At 46.8% G+C, this 24404-nt stretch overlaps 1 long non-coding RNA gene across 3 annotated transcripts; it reads right to left on the bottom strand.

The window, feature by feature from the left end:
• Positions 1–15793: 15793 nt before the first annotated feature.
• LOC116084550 lies at positions 15794–22979 on the bottom strand. Of its 3 annotated transcripts, none has more exons than XR_004116154.1 (3): positions 19216–22979; positions 18907–19125; positions 15794–16677 (listed from the first exon to the last, which is right to left on the bottom strand). It is a non-coding gene; the product is annotated as an uncharacterized LOC116084550 (long non-coding RNA). The 3 variants fall into 3 exon arrangements; XR_004116153.1 differs by having other exon boundaries at positions 18907–19592; positions 19691–22979; XR_004116152.1 differs by having other exon boundaries at positions 18907–22979.
• Between the last annotated feature and the right edge of the window lie 1425 nt (positions 22980–24404).

Raw genomic sequence — 24404 nt, 5'->3', positions numbered from 1 at the left:
CCTCTGGTTCGGGATCTCTACACTGAGATTTCAGCTTTGAAAAAAACAACTAGACATGTGCACATGAAATGCTCCCTTTCAGGCATGGGGAGGGGGGATGGAAATGCCAGAAAAAGTCGGGTGCCTGTACTGCCTCTTCCAAGTACCTATGGCAGACACTCCCAGACATTTCCAGTGTCCCTCAATGAGAACAACGAATATCTTTTAAGTGCATTGTGTGCCATCACAGTATCTGGCTTGGGGACTCATACAAATGCTAGTCCATGGCTGTCTCCTGTTACAACCCGCGCTATGCTTCCTCCTCGGTTCCTCTATTCACCTTTGCTTTATATTTTGCTGGGTTTGAGCTTTTGTTGGTGATGTTGCTGTTGTGTGTGTGTGTCTCTGTAATGTATATACACATGTGGATGTGCACACGTTACGTACAAGTAGACATGCATGACTGACATTCAGTGTCCTCTTCAGATGTCTTGTTCTCTGAGACAGGGTCCTCATCTGAACCTGGAGTACATTGAGACTGAGCTTAGCTGGCTGCTCTGTGATCTCCACGGATCCACCTACCTGTGTGCCCCTTGCCCCAAAACTGGGGTTACCTACTGGGTCCACGGGCTGACCAGACCAGCTTTTATGTGGGTCCTGGGAATCCAAACTCAGGTCATCAAGCTCACTCAGCAGGCAATTTGCCCATTGAACTATCTATCCCCCCCTAGCCTGGTTCTTAAGAGGTTTTGTGGGAGCCAGACTCAATACATGTCTGTAATTTGGTGCTCTGGAGGCTGCAGTAGCATGGAAATTACAAACATTAGTGGGAACTACAGAGTAAGGCCCTATCTCACAATCCAAATTATCTGTGTAGTTGTTCTTCTATCCAAATGCAAACAGCAGAGGAAAGGAGAAGAGAGTCTGGGGAAGGTGAGGTGGGAGGGGCTTCTGCCCTCTCTTCTATGTTTGTAACATGAGTATACTACTTTTGCACCTAAAAGTAAGAAAGAAGAAGCTGAACCTGGCAGCACATGCATTTAATCCCACCACTAAGAAGTTAAGGGGAGTCAGATCTCTGTGAGGTTCAAGGCCAGCCAGGGCTACATAGTGAGACCCTAGTTCAAAATAATAAAGTAAAATAAAACAAAATAAGGAACAGAGAGAGAATGATATAGAAAGAACAAGAAAAAGAGACTTGGCTGCTGACACTGCACTCACTACCTACCCTTCTTTTAGCATAGTTTTAACAGATCCTGAGAATCCGGAATTGGTCCCTTTGCCTGGAACTTGCAAGTTCCTCAAGTCTCCCTTGGCTTAGGAGGTGAGTCATCTGTGCTTCAGAAGAAAGATGTTCATACTAGACTTTGTCAAGGAAATGAGAACGGGAACAAGAAAATCAGTATCAATTGTCGATTTCCAGTGAGGAGGTACCTTTCTAGAACCCCAACTTGACTTACAGAGGTTCTATGGCCTAGAAATCGGGGATGGGCTCCTCAGACCCTCAGTTAAATTCACAGAATTCGAGGGTAAGTTCAGGAAGCAGGTCCCCTTGCCCCTCCTGTAATTAGGACTTGTAAATGTCCAAATCAGCTGCTCCACAGTGGTGCCTGGTGGCTCACATCTGTAATCCCCGCCTTCAGTTTGGAAGGCTGAGTCAAGAGGATCACCCTAATTTCAAGGCTGGTCTGGGCTACGTAGTGAATTCCAAACCAGAGTGTGAGACTGCATCTTGAAAAAGGAATGTGAAAAGAAGAAAAGGGAAGGAGGAAAGAAGAAAGGGAGAGATGAGGGGTAGGAAGAAAAGAGGGAGAGAGGGAGGAAAAAAGGGAAGAAGGAAAGGGGGGGGGATAAATTATCAACTCCAGCTACTCGCTGAGAAAACCAAAGTCTAAACAGTGGTTCTCAACCTCACTAATGCTGTGACCCTTTAATACAGTTCCTCATGTTGTGGTGACCCCCCACCATAAAATTATTTCATTGCTACTTTATAACTATAATTCGCTACTGTTATGAATTGTAATGTAAATATCTGATATGCAGGATATCTGATATGTGATCCCCAAAGGGTTCACAACCCACAGGTTGAGAACCACAGCCTGGAGAATAGAAGATGCTTGCCCAGCACAACCAGCAAATAAGCAGCTGCCCCCATCATGACTAAGAAACTAGGACTCCTCCCACATCCCACCAGCACAGCCTGAGGAGGACTTGAAGGTATCATCTCACATCTAGTCGCTGCTGATCATGCTGAAGCTGTTTTCCTCACCCAGAGCCCCACATAGATGCATCAGAAATAACATCTTTGAAGTTCTACCTGCAAGGAAATGGCTATTTGTGTTCTTCCTCTCCTTTTACAGCTTTTAGGGGGATACATATTCCTTTTCTCTCTACTTATCCTGCCTAGTTGCAAATTGTACTCACTCCCCAGTGCTCCTATTTGTCCTGCCTCTAAAGAGATGATGGTGAATAAATGGATCCCTGGAAATAAAATCATTGTTCCTGAGATTTATTTTCATAGTTATTCACAAAGATTATTTCAGAACACATGGAGGGCAATAATAAGAATGTACACACAAGAGTTCTGGAAGGATTTCCTGAAATTAATTCCAAGTCCCTTCCTGCATTTCCAGACTATGAAACTCTGAGCAGAAACAATAAAGGCTAGCCTTGGACCTGAAACCACCAGCTCCAGAGGTTGAGGGCAAAGGAAGGTCAGCTCTGACCGTGTTGTGGTCACACTGTGGCCTGGGTATGATGTCCATCTTTGTCACTAAGTAATGGGAACCTATAATAAGTGTGCAGCTCAACTTTCTTCAAGTGCAAACAAACCTTAGGAGTTTGAGGAAATTTTGTTGTTGTTTGGGAAGGTGTTTGTAATTTTTAGACAAAGTCTTTTGTAGCTGGTCTCCAACTTGGTTGTATAGCTGAGGATGACTGAGTTACTAGTCCTCCTGGGATTTTATCAGAATGAAATACCACATTGCATGTATTTAGCATAGGAGCCAACTAGGGTTTTGTGCATGCCAAATCAGTGCTCTACCAACTGAGTCACATGCCCAGCCCAGGATCTTTTGATGAATAAGACTATGCTACACATTGGATCTGGAGTTCCCTGAAAGGCCTGTGTGTTAAAGGTTTGGTGGCTAGCACAGCATAATTGGAAGATGGTAGAAATCTTTGAAAGATGAGGCCTAGTGGGAAATTTTGCAGCCATGTTCCCCACAGAGGCAAAAGCCAAAAGGCTGACCAGTCATAGATTGAAACCCCTAAAACCAGATGCCAAAATAAACCTTTCATCTTTATAAGTTATTGTCTCTGCAATTTGTTACAGTATCAGAAAACTGACAAACAGGAAGAAAGATGTTAAGTACATGTAAGAATACTTATCTCCCCAAAACAAAGAAAAGATTTATTAGCAGATATCACAAAGTACTTACTATGTGCTGGGCCCTGGGATACAAGCAGGAACAAGTCAGATATTTTTCTTAATGCCTATGCCTGTGAGACTTGGGTTATGGCAGAGAGAGATAGGTACCAAGCAGGTTCATAACATGATCTCAAGAACACACTGATGTAGGCTATGAAGATGAAAGTACCATGAAAGTATGGGAGGTGGACAAGCTGGCTAAGCACTCTGTCAATTGTTCTGATAACCAGCCTTTCTCACGTGACACCTGGCTGCATCTTGAGCTCTACTCACTATCTCGGATGGTGTCTTTTGTGATACCCAAACTGCACAACCTTTGAGCAGCTCTGGGATGTCCTGAAAAGGGCTCTTCTGAGGAAGAAATGTAATCAGAACCTTGACATAGGGCCTGACACAGAAAGACCTGGAAAAAGGGTATCTTAGGGTTTTATTGCTGTGAACAGACACCATGACCAAGGCAAAGTCTTATAAGAACAACATTTAATTGGGCTGCCTTACAGGTTGAGAGGTTCAGTCCATTATCATCAAAAGTGGGAGCAGGACAGCATCCAAGCAGGCATGGTGCAGGCAGAGCTGAGAGTTCAACATCTTCATCTGAAGGTGGCTAGTGGAAGACTGACTTCCAGGCAGCTAGGGGGAGGGTCTTAAGCCCATGCCCACAATGACACACCTACTCCAACAAGGCCACATCTTCTAATAGTGTCATTCCCTGGGCCAAGCATCTACAAACCATCACAAAGGGTCTCCCAGACAGGACTGGCAAGCACAAAGCTGTGCCTGATCTCTTACTGCCACTACTTATGCTTGAGTGGTGTGTTAGTTACCTGCCTCATTGCCGGGACAAAATGCCTGACTAAAACAACTTAAGCAGGAAAAAAAAAAAAAAAAAAAGCTGTATCTTGGCTTACATTTTGAGGGGTCAGTCCATCACTCCAGGGAAGTTCTGATGGCAAGTGACTGCAAGAGCATGAGACAGCTGGTAACATTGTGTCTGTGGTCAGGCTAAGGTATTCAGCTCACTTTAGTTTTTGTATGTTTGGTCCAGAACCCCAACCCACATTGGGTCAGTGCTGTCCACATTTGGGTCCTCCCACTTCAACTAATCTAATCTAGAAAGTTCCTCACAGTCCCAAAGTTTTGTCTTCTAAGAGATTCTAGAGCTTGTCAAATCGACAATACTTATGAGTGACAGCCTGGAACTGAAGCACTTCAGAGAATATCACTCCAGCCAATAGGAGGAGAATCCCAGAACTGACAAAATAGCTCATTGGGTAAGTAGGGGTACTTGTTCCCAAGCCTGATGGCCTGAGTTCAATCCCTGGGACCCACATGGTAGAATGAGAGAGTTGGCTTCCCCAAGTGCTGTGACACACACACACACACACACACACACACACACACACACACACAAGTAAATAAAGTTTCCAAAAAGAAGAGAAGCACGGGCAGCTACATCAGGCTTTGATGTGCTTTTTACTTTCAAAGCATAGGTGGGCTGAGGCCTGGAAACCACAGTGCTGAAGCTAAGGTGGGCGATACAGAGCATCTGTAGTCCTGTGGAAGGCCTGGAGTATACTTGAGAAGGGAAATCCTGATGTGCCAGTCTTACACATGGCTGCACCATAGATCTCACAGATGCAGCATCGACATACATGGACATGTAAGGAGCACGGGCCACACCAGCCTTACGTCCCTGTTCTCTAGCTATTGGCTACCATCTCCACCCTGAATTCCAGCCCTAGGCACACCAAGGTTGTCCTTCTCACTGCATTGGCTACTAGTGACTGATCGGTATGGAATGCGGACATGTTAGACTGTCACTACTTCATTAAAGCCATGAGAATTTATAGTTTATGGTGAGGTACTAGAGAGTCAATCATTCATTCATTCATTCAAAATATATATAGTAACCAGGCTCAGTGGCCTGTGCCTGTGGACCCTGTAATTCATGAGGCTGATGATTTAAGAACATGAGTTTAGGCAAGCCTGGGTAACACTTCAAAAGATAATAAAAATAATACAATTTGAAGCAGGGTGTGGTAGCACACACCTCCAATTCTAGCACAGGAGGTGAATGTATGAGGACCAAAGGTTCAAGACCAGCCTCTGCTAACCAAGCCTACATGAAAATGTCTCAAACACACACACACACACACATACACATGCACATTCATGCACACATATGCACACACTCCCTTTCTTCCAAATATTTTGAATATTATATACATATACATATACATGGTATGCATATAATATATATAAGATACATATAATGTACATATAATATACATGTACATGTAATATGCAGATTCATATATATATTGCCTACCTTGTGCCTGACATTAACTTAAACCCTGGTGATGGACCAGTAAGGGAAACCAAGCTTCTAACTGTGGAGAGCTTGTTTTCAGGGGATAATAAGCACAATGTCACTTGGTGGTAAGGCATGTTCTGGACAATAATAGAGCATGTGCTGGACAAAAGTACAGGGATGCATGAGATGAGATGAGCAGGAAGGAGAGAGACTGGGAGCAAATACTGTAGGAAGTAGGGGGAGAGTCACATGGGCACAGGGTGGGGGAGGAGGGGTCCCCACAACAGGAATGGAAGAAACAAAGGCCTACCCTGAGGCAGTAAAGCATCTGAAGACCTCGAGAGATGTCAGAGTGACTGAAGCAAGTGAAAGAGAAATGGTCAATGGCGTCATGAGGTGGGGCACACTGGGCCCTGCTGGTGTAAACCGGAAACACTAACCTGGGACTAGGATTTCTGCTTCAGCTGAGGAGAGGCCTGAGCAGCAGACCGACATGATCCAACTCACCTGCATTTTCTGAAGATCGCTTTGGCTGCTGTGGTGACAGTGACCATAGAGAGAGAAGGACAGCATAGAGAGAGGGGACTAAACAGCAGGCTATCACAGGAATCCTGTGGGCAGTGCACGTCGCCAGGACACCTTTAAAGATGGTAACAACCAAATGCGGATGACTGATGGCTTGGACAGGAAAAGTATAAGAAACATGGGGGTTAAAGATGACTCCAAGATTTGGGGCTGAGCAGTTGAGCAGGGAGAGGGGATTGTAGTCTTAACTCTGGACCTGACATAGTTGACATGACTTTGAGACATTAAGTAGAGAGGCAAAACTGAAGGTTGGAGATTGTCACAAAGTTTGGGAGATGGATCTGGAGTAGAATTAGAAATATGAGTGTCTTCAGCTTTGTTTGGCATATAAAGCCCCCCCAAAAAAGAGTCGGGAAATAGGAAGCCTGGGCCCTAGTGCACACCAAGAGCCACAAGTTAGGGGGGATTAGGGGAGCACCACAGAGCCTGAGGGGCAACAAAAGAGGGAAAGGAAGGCTAAAGGGACATTGAGAACTCTTAAGTCAATAAGGGACCAAAAAAGGAGATTTGGAATGTCACTGCCATGCAGCCAAGGGTCATGAGGGGTGGCAGAAGCACTGTATGACTGTGGTATTCACACAGGCTTGGGCATCAACTGACAGAGGATTACGTATATGTTACAGGATAAGGACATCTTGCCAGTGGAGCAATCTCTCTGTCCAATCTCTCTGTCTCTAGTCCAATAAACACACAGCATCTCCAATGGCCTGGCATTGCACATTCTGACGTGATCAGATGGGCTGTGTGCTCAGAGAGTCCTCATATGCTGTTCCCGCCAAAATGTTGAACCAGAACAACAAATGCAGAAAGTAGAGTATATCACAACACATCTGGACTAGGCCATCCAAAAGGCGAATGGGGGTGGGGCATGGAAGAGTCTGGGTGATGAAATCAGCTAAAGACACAGTACAGCTTCTTCCCAAGCACACATCTGTAACCCCAGCACTCGGGACGCTGAAACTAGAATAGCCTACACTGAGGGTAGCCTAGGCTACAGTGAGTTCCACATCAGCCAGGGCTATGAGACCTTAGGGGGAAGAGAAACCATGCAGGATGCCTGATCTATGATTGGACAGTGGAACTGGAGATAAAAAGCTTACAAGAGCATTTCACAGACAACTGGGAACATTTAAATCTGAACCGTTTGAAAATATGATTGATGATACTGAATTAACATTGATTTTCTTACTTGTGCAAATTGTACCACAGGTTTTAAGAAAAAAAAAAGACATAGTTTTAAAAAAAACTATCTTTTGGCCTGAAATATGCAGTATGAAGAAATTAGGGCTACACATCAAAATTCATACACCATTAAGATGGTTCAGTGGGAAAGGTGACAGACAATGTGGCAGTGACAACCGGGGGCTCTAGGTGAGCAGAGGGATTTCACTACCTTAAATTTTCTCATAAACTTGACATTTCCTTAATTAAAACATTAAGGAAGAAAGTGGGAATGATAAGCTATGTCTGGGGCGCTCAAGATCAAGGGATCTTGGCCTAACCCAGGAATGAACAACATAAGAGTCATGGTGACCTTGACAATATAGACAGCAAAAGAGGTAAGCAGAGACCGGACTAGAGAGAGCTCTGGGGCCTAGTTCAGAGGATGATGTGGGGGCACGAATGATGACATTTGTGCTTCAGGGCCATCAGTTTGTAGAGGATGTTTAGATGGGGAGGGTGGTCAGAGAAATGTCCTCACGGGTTCTCAGAGCATACCCTACCTCTTGTGAAGAGCCATGAGGGCTGAAGGGAGAAAGTAGTGGGGGTGGGGGGAACTTAACAGGGAATGTCTGAAAACATGGCAGCCTATTGCTTTGACTTTCAGGAGCAGAGGTTGGAAAAGTCACTATGGTGTCACTCCCCAATGTACCATTTATGGGTGAAATGATGAGTCTTGCTTGGGACAGGATGAGTTTTATGTCACAGTCATTGTGTCCTCCTCTGGGAGAAGCAGCAGATGGGACCCTGTGAGTCACTTCCATGCCACTCTGTGCTCCTTTAAGTAAGCTAAGATCAGAACACTGGGATCACAACTCTGGGTATGACAATGACCTGATAATGGATCCATGTTCTGGAACTTACTCTCAGGAGAGGCCCTCCCAAGATCCTCCTCAGCCATTACCTTAGAGTTTCCATTGCTGTGAAGAGACACCATGACCACACCAACTCTTATAAAGGAAAACATTTCATTGCGGTCGGCTTACAGTTTCAGAGGTTTAGTCCATCGTTATCATGGTAGGAAGTATGGCAGTGTACAGGTAGTCATGGTGCTGGAGGAGCAGAGAGTCTACATCTTGATCCACAGGCAACAGAAAGAGACTGTGTCACTGGGTGTGGCTTAAACATATATGAGACTGCAAAGCCCACCTCCATGGTGACACACTTTCTCCAACAAGACCACACCTATTCCAATAAGGTCACACCTCCTAATAGTACCACTCTCCATGGGCCTATGGAGCCTATTACATCCAAACTATCACACCCATGAACAAGTTTTGCTCAATGGACCAAGCTGCCAGTGACTCCTGTAGGGTCTGAAATTCCCTCTTAATGCCTCCTCTACTTTGATATTAAATGGTTGCTTCCGCATTGATGTTTGTTCCTGGCTTAAGTTGGTCAGTCCTTGAATATAGAGAATCCTTTTGAAATGTATTGATCACCTGCCAAGAATCAGTGATCAATAAACTAGGGAGAAGGGAAAGACAGAAAAGGGGAAGCCACAGGATGTCATTTTTCCACACTACAGACACCCAAGACATAGTGTGCAGGTTTCCAAGCAGTGGAGATCATGTCTTCCTTGTGCGGAGACATACATTTACATAAGGACTTTGGATGCCAGCACCAGGCCCTCACACCTACCTCCACGCCTGTGTCAGAGCAGAGTGGTTTGAAGCCTCACAGCCACATAGCCCACAACTTTCTTGCCAAGGCTGTTTGCAGTGACTCACCCAATTAAGAATATCTACATAACAAAGCCTCACCGGGCGCAGAGGTCACAGAGACTGCGAAGTGTCTTTAGTGTATGCAGCAGGGAAGGCTCACTAATTACCAGTCATTTCCACCCCTCAACAGCCTGACAGCCTTTGAGATGCAGGGAATAAAAGACTCCCCAAATTCCCACCCCACACCCGTCACTTCTTCTCCAACCCACCCCAGCATTTCAAACCTGTGACTAATAGGTTCCAGGGAAGGGTTCAGAGGTGGGAACCTGGCTGAAAGCAAAGGGGGGGGGGGTTGCTTCCAAGAAGTGGACAGGCACTTCCTCCCCCCGCCCCCCTGAAAAGTTCTCTATCGGTTCTTTTAAACAAGTAAAGGAAGCATATAAGTCCCAGCGTTGACTCCCTACTCTTAGAGGCAATGCATGTTTGTGGCAGAAAAAGTGGGTGAGCAGGAAGAAAGTTAGAGTCACCCACAGTCCAATTCCAGAGGGGATCGGTGGTCCCACAGATGCTGTCAGCCTGCCGTATAGGTGACAGGTACTGCACGTGTGCATGCCCTTGCCCCTTCATAGCCCACTCTTCTATGAATGTTCTATCACCATCATCCTTCCCCATGGACAAAGATCAGAGCTGACGGAGATGCTGACTGTACTGGAAGAGAAAGTGTATGGAGCTCAAGAAGGAAGCATTTGGAGAATTTCTGAAAGGGGGTTGCTTGGAGACTATAAAAGGCAGATGATTTTACCCCCAGAAACCTTGGCCTCCTTATCTGCAAAGTGGGCGTAACAGTATATACCTCACAGGGTTGTGTCAAGGATTAAGGGAATAAGGGAGACCCTGGTTGGGAAAGGACTATTCTGGTTGTCGGACATTCTACAACTCATTTTAATAAATGTTCATTAATTAGTGCCTGCTTTCTACTTAGCCCGCTGCTCGTCAGTTTTGAGAATATAAAGAAAGAACGCATCTAGGCTCAAGCCTTGAGGAGTTCAAGATCTAATTAGAAAGTTGAACACACACATACACACACACACACACACACACACACGCACACACACACACACGCACACACAGCCCAAAATTAAACTAAGAAAATTTAAATAGCTAATAAAAGTTATCACTAATTAGTAGATAATTAAGAGCCAGACAAGAAGCGCAGACAGGACTCCAAGGGTTCAGAGGTCAGAAGGAGCAAATGATTACAGTAATGGCCACCATGAGTGCTTTCTATATGCCAGGCAAAGCACTCTTTTTCTCATTTCCCCATTGACTGTATGAAGTGGAGACTGTTATTACTCTCATTTTGCAGAGGAGGAAATGGAAGGTTCAGAGGTCAAAACCCTCACCAGGCCACACACCTAGTAAGTGAAGGCATAATGATGCTATCTTTCAGACTGAAGTAGTTGGACCCAGAGCTTGTTACAGGCTGACGCTCATGATGAGCTCATGTGGAAGGAGAGAGATGCTGGGCTCTGGGCAGGGACTACAGAAGGGGACACCTCACCAACACTGTGTATTATGAGGTATTTAAGCACTTAAGCTTTACTGTGAAGACTTGGAGTTGATTGTTACCTAAGGTGGTTGATCTTGGCAGTGTTCTTTGATGCTTAGAAGCCACCATCAGACATATTATGTGCCGTCCAGGGGGAGATGGAAGTAAAGAGGAGAGGTGATGTGTATTTGCAAAGAAGGTGGGTGGTATTCTCTCCAACAAGGGCTTTGGTAAGATGTAGGCAGGGTAGTGTCCTGAACCTAACCCAAATAGTAGTTGGGACACCATGAGTATTCGAATGCAATAAAGCCATTCAGTATGATTCTCTCACTTGGCTCAGTAGAACCCGAGCTGAATATAACATGGTTTTCACTTGAAGTCATCACCAGGCTAGATTGGAGGCATTTGACCAAGCTGCTTGATGGAGCTCACAGCACAATCTAATAACCATCAGGCATGTCTAGAAGGCACCCAGAAGGCCAGACTGTAACAAATCAGTTGACACTGTTAACTGTGAGTAACAGAGACTTAACTCTAAACAGTTCAAGAGGAGGAGGGAGAAGAAGAGGAGGAGGAGGAAGAGAAGAAGGAGGAGGAGAAGGAGGAAGAGGAGGAGGAAGAAGAGGAGGAGGAAGAGGAGGAGGAGGAGGAGGAGGAGGAGGAGGAGGAGAAAACTACTACTAGAATATAAAGAAGTTCATGGAACTAGAAAGAAGACCAGCAACCCAACCAGGGACATGGGCAGGAGTGGCCTTGTTGTAGCGGCGTGGCCATGTAGGAGTAAATAGGAACTGGCAGTGGCCAGGATTGGAGATGGCCATGCTACTGTACAAGTACAGTTAGGCCACTGCCTGAACGCCCACCATCATTACATAGAGGGCAGGATCTGTCCTCTCTGCTCTGCCTCCCCATGCCACTGTCATTGTCGCAGGTTCAGTGTTTCTGACAAGGGTTTCCAAATGATTCTTCATCCCCTGTTCTCCCATTTCAGAATCAGAGACCCTGGTAGGGGATTTCCCTGGTGGGGCCTCAGCTGCTGGGGCAGGAACAAGGTAAATGCAGCCCGTCTCATATACCGCATCAGTACTTAGAAGCAGACCCCAGTTTCCACCAAACATGAAAGGCTTTCAGACACTTAAAAGTCAAAAAAAGAGAACTAACCATGTCTATATGAGCTAACTACTTTACTGTAGTGCCCTGGATTAAAGGTTCTCCCACACTCGACTACTATTCTAAAATACCAAAGTCATCTCACAGGAATGCTTGCCTGCTTCTGAGGCTATTTCAAAATCCATCTGTATTAGTTATTTTTCTATTGCTATGATAAACACCATGACCAGGGCAATTTATAGAGCAAAAGGTTTATTTGTGGCTTATAGCTCCAGAGGGATACTATCCATCCTGGGGGTAGAGGGAGCAGCAGGTGTGGTGGCTGAAGTAAGCTGAGAGTCCACATCTTGAACCACAAGCACAGAGCAGAGAAAACAAACTGGAACTGGTTTGAACCTTTAAACTCCCAAAGCCTGCCTTCAGTGTGACACACTTCCTCCAACAATAAGGCCGAGCCTCCCCACAAACAGCACTATCAACCAGAGACTGTGAGAGACATTCCTCATCCTCAAGGAAAATCTCCAAGTTACGTTTCAAACACCTTTTTGGATCACTGTGCTGGTACCCCCCAGGGCATAACACCACTGGAGAGAATTGCTAAGCAGGAAGGTTAATGTGGTGGTTTAAATAGGTTTGGCTCCCACTGACTCGAGTCTTTGAATGCTTGACCCTTAGGGAGGCACTATTAGAAGGTGTGACATTGTTGGAGGAAGTATGGCCTTGTTAGAGGAAGCTTGTCACTGTGGAGGCGGGCTTTGAGGTCTCATATGCTCAAACAACACCCAGTGTGGCTCGCATCTCCTGCTGCCTGCAGATCATGATAAAGAACTCTCAGCTTCTCCAGCACCATGTCTACCTGCATGCTGCCATGCTTCCCACCATAATGATAATGGCCTAAACCTCTGAAACTGTAAGGCAGCCCCAATTAAATGGTTTCCTTTTAAGAGTTACCATGGTTCACAGCAGTGAAACCCTAAGACAGTTAACAAGATATTTTTCTGAAAATATAAAAACTCTATTTCACTGGCTAAAGTAGAGACTTTCTTCCCCCAAGGAAGATTTTGGTGGGAACCCTGGGGATGGCTTCATGTTCCAGTGACAGCAGTACTGAGGATCACTCTACTGTTCACTTAGACTTTCCTTGTGGTCATGGTGGCTATCGCTCTAGATGTTTGGTTCAAGTTCACAGGAGAAGAGAAAACAGAAAGTAAGAGACAGGCCAGACCATTTGCAACATCCCCTTGGAGGATGACAAAAGAGTATTTTCCAACATTCCTCTCCTGTGGTCTTGTGGCCATCCCTCGCTGCAAAGATGGTTGGAAAAGAAGACAGGATGGTTATGGTTGTTCTACACTGATCTTAAACTACTCCTGGACCTGACACATCATTACACTGGTGAGGAGAAGAAAAGGGGATGGCAACAGCATAGCTAGTATCAGATTTGGTCGTTGCAGGATTAGAAATTGGTTGAGAATGGAGACAAGGGCCATCTCAGGAAGTGGAGACAGAGGTAGGTAAAAAATACAGGGACTGGACGGTGATGTTGCATGCCTTTAATCCTAGTACTTGGGAGGCAGAGACATAGGGAATCTCTGAGTTCAAGGCCAGCCTGGCCCACAGAGTGAGTGAGGTCCAGGACAGCCATGTCTACACTGAAAACCTTGTCTCAAAAGAAGGAAGAGGGAAAGGAGGAAAGGAAGGAAGGAAGGAAGGAAAAGGGAAGGAAGGAAAAGGGAAGGAAGGTAAGAAGAAAGGAAAAAAGAAAAGAAAAACACAGGACGTAGTGAGAACAAAGAAATTTAATTTGGCTCTTGTATAGACTATTGTAATTTGGTACTCCATCCTACAAAAATAAAATCACTGATTGCAATAATACAAGCACAAAATTTTATTAATTAAAGAAACATGGTAGCAGGGTGGGAAGGAGGTATGGTATATGGGACAGTCAGAGGGCAGACCAGGAGTGGGAATAAAATCTGGAGTGTAAAATAAATAAATAAATAAATAAATAAATGACAATTTAAAAAAGAAACATGGTAGCAATCTATTTGTGCATTGATGGTAGAATGGTTGAATAAGCACTATATTGTATGTATATACATATATATATGTGTATATATACATATATATATACATATATATATGACTAGAGGGATGGTTCAGCAGTTAAGAGCACTGACTGCTCTTCCAGAGGAACTGGGTTCAAACCCCAACACCCACATGGCAGCTCATAACTGTCTGTAACTCCAAGGTCAGACACCCTCACACAGACATACGTGCAGGCCAAATGCCAATGCACATAAAATGGAAAAAATAAATAAAAATTAACATTAAAGAAGTAGCTTTAAAATGATATATATTTATACACACACACATATATATACATATATACATATATGGTTTGGGGTTTTTTTTGGTTTTTTGTTCGTTTGTTTGGTTGGTTGGTTGGTTTGATTTGGTTTGGTTTGGTTTGGTTTGGTTTGGTTTGGTTTGGTTTTTCGAGACAGGGTTTCTCTGTGTAGTCCTGGCTGTCCTAGAACTCACTCTGTAGACCAGGCTGGCCTCGAACTCAGAAATCCACCTGCCTCTGTCTCCCAAGTGCTGGGATTAAATATGTGTGCCACCACTGCCCAGCTGTATTTATATTTTTTATATATCATTGTGAAGCTTAAAAACAAGTTAGGAACCTAATTCAAAGGAAGAGGCCAGTCTGAGTTATATAGAGAAACCATGTCTCAAAGAAAGTAAAGGAAAATCGGGGTAGACAGTGAGATGGTTCAGTGGGCAAAGTTCTTGCTGCTAAGCCTGGAGACCTGTGTTCAATCATCAGAACTCACGTGGTAAAAGGAAAGAATTTATTACTAAAAGTTGTCCTCTGGCCCCCATATAGGTGCTGTGGTATGCACATGCTGGGGCTGTAGCTCATGGGGTAAGGTACTTAGAATGTCCAAGGGCTCTGAGTGTGATCCCAGAACCTGACCCCACACACACACACATAATGAAAAAAGGTATACTCAAAACTAGCTAGCGCTGGAAACCTACCTCAGGTAACTAAGAGGGAAACAGAGAGGAGGTAGGTAAGCTTTTTATTTTTCCTTTCTTTTTATATTTTTGAGTATTTTCTTGGCTGATATGAACATACATAACTGTGGTGTGCAACTTAAAGCTTTCCATAAATAGTCTGAAACCATACTTTTTCCTGAAGAGTTAAGTGTTATGCATGGACAGCGGGGAGTCATTGGAGTCATTGAAGGTTTCTGATCAAGGGAATGATGTAGTCAAGGAAATTAACCAGGCAGGTATGGCAGATGGATCAGAAGGATGAGAGTCTGAGGATAGGCAGGAGAATGAGCCGGTTATCATAGCAGCAAAGGACTGATGGAGTTTACCGTCTATGAAGAGGGTCATAAGAAAGGGGGCCACCAGGATGGGCAGCTTATCCAGTAGTCTTAGAACCTTAATGTGTATGCCTGAACTGGGAAGAGCAGTCATGAGGCAAGGCATATTTTCTCCTGCATCCTGTCAATCAGCACATCTTCTACTTTGAAAGTCCAACTAAGGCGTTACTCCTCTTCAACTCCTCCAGCTTCTTTAAAAAAAAAAAAAAATGTATTTATTTTATGTGTATAAGTATACTATTGCTCTCTTCAGACACACCAGAAGAGGGCACCAAATCCCATTACAGATGGTTGTGAGCTACCATGTGGTTGCTGGGAATTGAACTCAGGATCTCTGGGAAAGTAGTCAGTGCTCTTTACCACTGAGCCATCTCTCCAGGGCCAGCTTCTACTTAATTGACATTTACAATGTAAAGATCAAAGTAGTCACATTTCTCATAAGATTTGTGTTATTTTTCCCCTCTCTAAAATAGAGATCTGGGACCTGAGTGGACTTCATGGTGCCCCTCCCAAAGTGCAGTGAGCCTGAGATGTAATCATCCATCCAATCGACATCATTGAGTTTATTTTTATTTATCTTCATTCCTTGGAAGAAAGGGCTCCGGGCTCTGCCCTTGGAGTTTACCATCCTGAGGAGAAGACAAACTCTCTACAGAACACCCTGTAACAGCTGAGGTTTCAGGGAGTATGCATGAGATGTGGCCTGTACTTGAAGATCTAAGGAAAGGGAAGGGGAGCCAGATGGAGTGGACAGAAGGCATCAGCAAAGCCTTTGAGGTGGGAAGTAAGTAGCCTGGCTCCTATTGGAGCAATCAAAAGAAAGCCAGGGATAGTGGGAGCCCAGGATGAGTGGGGTAAGAGGCTAAGACCTAAGAAGCCAGATCAGATCAGCCATGAGAGACAGACCCATAGTGGCGCTAAGATAAGCTGGAACCCACACATGTTTTTCAAAGAGAAACAAGCTGCTCAGCTTCCAGACACAGCTTTGTTGTTGTTGTTATTGTTTTGGAAGTTTTGTTATTGTTGTTTAGTTCTGTTGTCGTTTATACAGTCTCATGAAGGCTGCTTCCACCCCAGATGCTGAGATTACAGGAACAGACCACATATACCTTGTGGTGAGTGCTGGGACTGAGCTCAGGGTTTCTGTTCCATGCATGCCAGGCAACTGTGTCTGTCTGAAGCCTCTGCTTTACTCCATCACCACCCCTACCCCCAAAGAGCTCTCGACAGCCCTGGTTGAGACTTCAGAGGAGAAACCAGGATTCTCAATGGTCAGCTTCTCCAGGAGGCTAGCAGCTGAGACCACTCCGGTGACACCTCTCAACTTCTCCATACAATTCCTCCTCCAGCTCAAAGCTCCTCTCAACTCCAAAGGCATACAGTTAACAGGGCAAACATCCCAGACTTCAGAAGTCTTGCCCCAGGATCTGAAGAGAAAGGAAGAGATGTGAGACAAGGCTGATATCTCCTCTCTGCGCTCAATTTATCTGGAAAGCAGGATGTTCACAGCAACTGTCTTGGAGAGTTGCTTTGAGGACATTTAATTCACACAGAATTCTTTGATAGTACTGACACAAAGCAATCTATCAAACAGTGCTAGCGTTTTTGTTTTTCATCTTAGTTTTGTTTCCCCATCCACAGACTATTTGCTTTAATTTGGACAACTGATTACATATGAATGTTCACTTCCTTTAAATGAGATATATGGATTTATTTAATGGCATGCAGTTGCATAAAAATATTTAATGCAAAAAAAAAAATTTTGTTCCTACTGAAAGGTGAGACCCCGGAGACACTGGTTGTATTCCCACCTCTTCTACGGAACCTATGGTTGAATGCCAGAGAAAGCTTGAAGGTCTCTGCACCAGGTAAGTCCACCAAAGGACCGAAGTTTGAATAAGTCTTGGGGGAAAAAAAAACCGCTACCTGGGGCCTAGGCTCTTGATAGATAGGTCCTTCTGTTCTCAGGATGTAAAAAGAAAGTAAAGGCGGGTAGGAAAAAGGAGCTGCCACTGCCTTTAGGCTTTGGGCTGGCACTGAAGAAACTCTCAGCGGTGAGAACTGAATTGTAGGAGGCGGGTCAACGCGGCAGGGGGCGGAGCCTACGCCAGCCCTCAGCCCCACCCCAGCGGAAGTGCTGCTGGGCCCGCCCATCCCCGGGTCTCAACCCTCCAGCGCTCAATTCAGCTGCGAGAGCGACTTAAACCTACACCCCAACTTCGGGCCTAGAGAGGATCCTGGCTCGGAGCAACTTGGCTGCTCTCTGACCCTCCCACTTTTCCCGCTCTCCTCATCCTTTCTCGGTTATCCGCGGGGCCATTGGCGCCGCTGAGAACTTCACAGGTAAAGTGTGGGCAAGTAAGGGCGGCACAGGTGTAGGTGCCTCCTGGGCAGGATTGACTAGGAGAGTGGAAGAGACTGTATTGATCCTGAAGTGGTGGGGAGAGAGAACGCGGAGCCCCGGAGTGATGCTGGAGCTGGGCAGATAGAAGGGGCGGGACTGAAGTTCTTCAGCTTGGGGGCCGGGTCATTTGTGTCCCCGCGTCTTGCGCAGTCTCCGTTGTGCCTGGAAGATGTAGAGCTGAATAGATGGGGATGGGGGTCGGGCGGTGACAGCTGAGGATTGTCCCCCACCCACTCTGCGTAGTGACTGGATACTGACAGCTGCCCGACCCGGGTGCGGACACTCCCAGATTTGCAGAATGAAAATCAATAAAAATCGATGTACTGGCAAAGAACACGAAACACGTTGGGTTGTTATTATTATTACTTGTGTTTGTTAAACTCTTCCTTTTTTAACTTATTTCTTGGAAAATGTGGCTTTAGCTTCAAAGAAGGTCGCAAATTATCTTTTGGTTCCCCCTGAAGATTGGAAACTTGCACTTGGTCCCAAGCCGAGCAGACCTCCCCAGGAGGCCTAGCAACATAGTCAGCGAGAGCGAAGCCCCAGGGCGTGCTCAGCTTCCAGACACAGCTTTTCTCCGCGCCCCATCATCTGCCTTTTAGGGAGATGAACCCCCTCCATTTACAGGTCTCGGGTTTACCACTCCCACGCCCCAGGGGCCCGCGCCTCCTCCCCTCCCCCGCGCTCTCCCGGACGCTTTAAATAATGATATTTGCATGCAAGGAGCGATTCATAAATATGTCAGGGCCGGTGAAATATAGGCAACATTTCAAACTTTCTATTTAAAAAACATGAATTATGGCCGCAAAAAATGTGTTCCCATTTAAAGGCGATACGAAGTATTTGGTGTCTCGTCCCCGGGCCCATCCATCATGCAGACAATAAAGAGAGTTTTTCGCCCTGACACTCGGGATTTATGGGCGCCCTTCTCTGCCCTCATCACTCACCCACTACGGCCAGCCTGGGGACAGGCCCAGCGGAGATACTGGCAGCCACCCCCGCCAGAGTCCAAGCGCTCAGTTTGCACCTTCGCCGGGACCCCAAATCCACGAATCTCCAAGGGAAGCGGTTAGGGGATCTAGAAAGGTCTGGGCAACCACGTGTGAGTGGGCTCCACACACTCATCCTCCTGAAGCAAGCTTTTCTTTGGGGTGAGGGGGGGCAGAGGCCGAAACGACCCAGTGAGTGCCCTCATCAGAGGTCGGGGCTCAGAGCTGGAAGTTTGCTGTGCAGGTGGCCCCAGGTTACTTACACTCTGACTGGAAGTTAGGGCAGAGCGCTAGGCCCGGGACTGCTCAGATTGACTTCTAACCATTCTTCCCCACAGAAGGTGATCTGGACTCAAATTTTCTCAAGCAGGATCAGGCGGGCGATTCTGGGCAAGGCTCTGTGCAAAGCTACTTCTCCAGTACCGGCCGGTGTGAACTGTAGATACCCATGCTGGGCATCTGCAGCAGACGGGAGGTGGGCACTAAGAAGTAACAGAAATAAGGAAGGGGGTGCCTTCACTTTGCCTCTGGCCAAGCTAGGCCACCAGGTCCCCTCCCCCGTGCGCTCATACTTTGTCCTCCCTTAAAGCCGCCTCTGATTCTCTGGAGGAAACTTGCTTGAAGCAAAGTTCAGACTCTGCGGCGGAATTTGCTTTCAGTTTTCGCTGGGGGCGGACTCTTCAGAAAGCCTGTAGGTTTCTAAAGCTTGAGCAGATGTGGGGGCTACTAGGCCCAGCACCGCAGGGAGAAGCCATGAAACCTTGGGCGCCAAGAGAACAGTAGGGCTGAACCCACTGCTTCCTGGGCATAGGGAGTCATCTCGTGCCTGTCACTGAGCGGAGCCTCACTGGTACATGCCACCCGGGAGCTATTTTCAATTGGATGCCTGCTGGTTGGACGTACTCGGTTTAATGTGGCACCAACGAAGGCCAGAGAAATCCTGTCGAGTCTAAAAATGACAAGATTGGATTTATTGCAGAGCCATGTGTAAGCTTTAGCCATGTGGAGGTAAAATTATACAAACATTTCAATGCTCAGTACCAATACCATTTATTGCTTCTGGCTTCAAGGGCACATAACATAACACGTCTGGAAATTGGCACCTATAGGATAAAAAATATATATTCTTAAATTCTAAATGTATGCACATATAATTAAATTGGAAAAATTATAAAGCAAGGGTTGATTTGGTTTTGTCCTTACTTGTGATGTATTTTTTTACATCCCTTGCTTGAGTGTTATCGGGGCCCAAGATAGAACTTATGTCTAAATAATCACCTAGTGAATATTTCCTACAGCCAGAGTTGAATAGTGCCCTGTCTATAACTCTTTAAGTATCTGCAGTACAGTGAAGGTGACATAAATAAACTCATAAGAAACCTCTAGGCAAGCAGATAACTGAGCCACTGTGCAGCATTCATTATATATGTATAAATATATATGAATATACAGTATTTCTGAGTTTAGAAATAAATTATTTTCATAAGACTGGAAAGTGAGTACAAACTGAGGGACTTTGGGGAGCCTTGTGTGGGAACCCCTAGTCCTGCAGCCCAGGGCACCAAGCAGTCTGAAGTAAGTCTTATTGGGTAGTCCCAGCCTTCAATCCCAGCAGAACTGCTGCTGGCTGAAGATGCTCAGTGTGGATGTTCAACTGCAGAACACCTTTGGGGTTCTTGTGGATGGCGATCCCAGACAGTGTCTTAGAGAAGAGCTGGCATTTAAATTAGTAGGTCTTGGGTCCCTCCAACAACCCTTTCCCTCAGACACTTCAGCCAGCTCTCAGTCCTGGCTTAGTCTGGTTGTGGCAGTGGCCACTTGGATCTGAGCTTGGACCAAAAGCATAGCAGAGAAAGGTGGGTGATGCTCAACTCCAAGACATTACCAGAATGGGAAGCCAGAGACATCAGGAAGAAGGCCACAATCCAGGGGTCCAGAAGCCAAACCCCTTCCAGTCCTTGAGGCTCTAGCTTGTGGTCATAGAAGCAACAACCTAGGCGTATTTACTTAAGAAATACTAGGCACTCCTTCATGCACTAAAGGCTGAGATCCCAACACCCAGTGAAGCTCCACAGAGGCTATTGGCCAGGTCAACAAGGCTGGAACTGTAAAATTCCCGGGGCCAGATACTAATTCCAAATAGGGGCTTGCAACAACCCACATATTTAGCTATCCTGCACTGGCTCTATTATTTCCCTGTCCCCAAATACACAAAACCTTTAAGGAGGTAAAGAGCCTCTAAAAAATCCTGGCTTGGGGAAGAAACTAGGGGGCATATTTATTTATTTATTTGCAGGAGAAAAAAAAACTGAGACTCTCATGCACTCCCGTGGAGAGAGAAATAACCCGGGCCCTGAGAACGTCCTTTTCCTAAGACTATGACTACCATGTAGACATTTATACATGGAGCAGGGGGAAGGGGGATGGAGTAAGGCAATAAGAAATAGTCCCTGACAACTCAGAAAAAGGAAATGAAGAGAGAAAGGTTCAGAGAGTCAAAAAAAGAAAAGAAAAAAAACTATAATGGAAAAAAAGAGGAGTGAACCCAGAAGAGTACAGGCTATGTCGAGGTCCTGGGACTAAGCCGGGCCACAAGTCTTGTCCCTCCCTAAGCCTTGCTGGTTTGAAAAGCTGTTAGGCTTGGGCGTGACCGTCACCTCAGTGGCCCCTGGGAATCTCGGGTCTAACTGCAGTCTGGTGGGGAGGGAATGGGTCCAGCATCCTTAGCTTGCTCGGCTTACTCTTTCCGTCACCCCTCGAGGAGGATTGCTAGGCGGAACAGAACCTGGGTGTAGAGACCCCTGGGGGCCTGCGCCAGTCCAGGACTCTTAGGGCGCTCTGGGCCAGGCTTTCCAGCTTGCCGGGCCTGACCTGTCAGGCGGATTATCTTCGAGGGAGATTAATAGGGGAGGCGGGCTGCAATAATAATCGTTTTGTTTGATGTGACAACTCTGATAGGCGTTGATTTACTTACAAACTGATAGGCTTTTAATTGAGCGCCTCCGCCGAGCCAGAGATGAAAGGGAAGCGGTGGTGAAAGGCGGCCCGCCTGCCCTCCGGCCTCAATACTGATTAGCCATCTCGACAGTGAATAGTTCAAGGCATTTTCAAACTTTTTTCCTCAGCTCTCTTCCCTTCCGCCTTCTCCCCTCCACCTCCTCCTCAAATATCTGCCATGCCCACACCTATTTTTTTTTTTTAGAAAACAAATCATGTCCATTGTGTGCAAATAAAATCCACAGGACGTCCATGCCAACCACCTCTGAGGGTTGGAAGCATTAGGCCTAGCCTGAAGTAATTAATAACACCCCCTCCCCAACTTCCATAGCTTGCTTGGCCTGCCTTCGGAGATTTGGCCTCCCTTGAGAGGTGTGCAGGCTCAGATGCTGGTGCCTACCCAAAGCCCGGGGAACGCAGACCCCCAGGCGCCCCCGTGCGCTCCGACCTTCGGAGTTTTAACACGGCTAACGGCCAGAACTCACAGAACACCGCGGCGCACACCGGTGAGCGCGTGTATAATCTATGTGGGACAAGAGCCATTCCACGGCTTCTACCAATCTTGAAGAGATAGGGTGGCCTCTCTTGAACTGCCTAGTGCAATGAGAAAACTACTGGAATTGGAGGAAAAGAGACACACTGCGCCTAGAAATTGAACCCCGGAGTGAAGGAGGACACTCCAGGCCTGCGCTTGCTCCTGCTATCCTCAGTTTTATCCACAGCGCCAGCTTTCAGTGTCCAGGCCTCTCTGAGAGGCCGTTATGGCAGGTGCTCCAAGGCCTAGTTTGCTATGCTGGGACCACAGGAGCTGGCCAGAGGGTGACACCTTTACACCCATACAATGGGCGACACCGGCAGGCACTAACACCCGCGGGCTACAAGTAGCTTCAGAGACATTGCCCCGCAGAGTTTAGGGTTGCCATTCTAGCAAAATGTAAGCTGGATTCTTGTCTCCAGAGGTCATTCAGGCACCTTCACAATGGTGCCTGTGATCTTGCCCATAGTCTCACAGACTTACCTTTCTCAATTGTCGCAGGGGGATCACAAACCGCCGGTGTTCTTAACACACACACACACACACACACACACACACACACCAGCCCCAGCCGCTCTTCTTTCCAAATTACCATTAATCGAGTTACCAGCCCATTAACTTTGCCAACCTAAGGAATCAAGGAATAAAATCAAAACTCTGTGAAAGAATACTTACGAGAAAATTATAAAACTCACCCCCACCCCAGAAAGTTCTCGTTATCCGCGTGGAGTGGGAGACAGAAACAGAAGGGAAATGGGGACTGGGATGGTAGGAAAGAAATAGGCTAGCAAACCGAAGGAAAGTCCCCAGCCAGCCCCCCTGAGTGTACCCGGTTCAGCTCAGGGTGCACGGTGGTCAGAACCCGGTCTCCAGGCTGGGCCCCCGCCCGAGCGCTGGGCGCAGATCGGCTCCCGGCTCCCAGCGCTCCCAGCCCCACCATTTATCAAAAGGACTTGACAACAAAAGAAGAGCTCTGCGGAAAAGTGGGGGGAGGGGAAATTCAAAGTCTCCCTAGTCCCTTCGAGCAAGGGGGTGTGTCCTCTTCTCACCCCCTTCTACTTTCTACGAGTTTCTGGCGGTGACCCCGGAGCGGACGTTATGGAAGTAGCCCAGCGGCACAGGAGTGCATACGCAGTGTGCACCCAGACCCAGGTACAAGTCAGCACGCACAGCGCCTCCCCTCTTCTTTCCAAACAGCCCGAGTGACGGCGCAAATCGAGGGGAACGCCGAAGTCCTGCTCCGCTTCCCTGAAGAACCGGTTTCCACAGGCAGCCGCCCCTCCCTCTCGCGTTCCTTCCTTCTCCTCTCCCCGCATAGGTCTGTCTTGTCTGGATGGCCCACGTTATTCCGTCGAGCAGCCCTATGTAGTCCCGGCTCCCAGGACTGTCGGGATGGCGAGCGGAGGGGTAGTAGCGAAAGACCCGGGAGAGGAAGCGAGCGAGCCTGAGACCTGTTTGCCTATGCGCATGATCAGGCCTCTTCTCTTGAGCTATTCAACTCTTGCTACGAACTCGGGTCACAGAATTAAGGAGGTTTATCCCACAAGTAACCTCCAGAACTAGGACTATATTTAATGTTGTGGCTCTTTGGAAAGAAGTTCCTGAGTTTGGGGTCGGAACACTACGGAGGTCGGCAGCTGGACATCCTCAAGTTACATGCCTGGGAGGGATTCTCCCAGAGAGGCGGGAAACCTCCGTATTAGACGTCGTCTCCTGCGCCGTTCTTAGGTACCAAGCAGACCCGAACTGGGCGACCCGGATTGACCGAAGCACCCAAAGGTGGAAGGTGTGTCTGTCTCAACAACCCCGAGAGGGAGTGAGCACGTCCCAGGCCAGTGCTCCAGACTCCAGAGTCCTGAGTGCACCTGCGCACTTTACTCTCACTATTTCATTTTCCTGACTGTGGACGCCCCTTTCCCCTCTTTCTTTCTTTTGCTTACACACCCTCCACACACACACACACACACACACACACACAGACAGGTCCCAGGAGGCTGCTGCTCTTTCCCCCTCCTTCAGTTCCTTCTCCGTCTCTTCCTTCCTCTGTCTCACTCTCGGTCTCTCTTTTTCCCTTCAAGTCTCACCCGCCTTGTAATCAGCAACAAAAGCTGACATAAATCACGAACAGATTGACAAGAGCTGACAAATAACTGATTGATTGCGGTCGAGGCACATTGACAATTGATGGAGGGGTGGAGATGCCCAGAGAAAAGGGGGGTGCGGGGGGGG

Source organism: Mastomys coucha, unplaced genomic scaffold (assembly GCF_008632895.1).
Source record: "Mastomys coucha isolate ucsf_1 unplaced genomic scaffold, UCSF_Mcou_1 pScaffold9, whole genome shotgun sequence".
NCBI classification, from domain to species: Eukaryota; Metazoa; Chordata; class Mammalia; order Rodentia; family Muridae; genus Mastomys; species Mastomys coucha.
The sequence above is the reverse complement of the archived record's forward strand: the minus strand, read 5'-3'. Positions and strand labels throughout refer to the sequence as shown.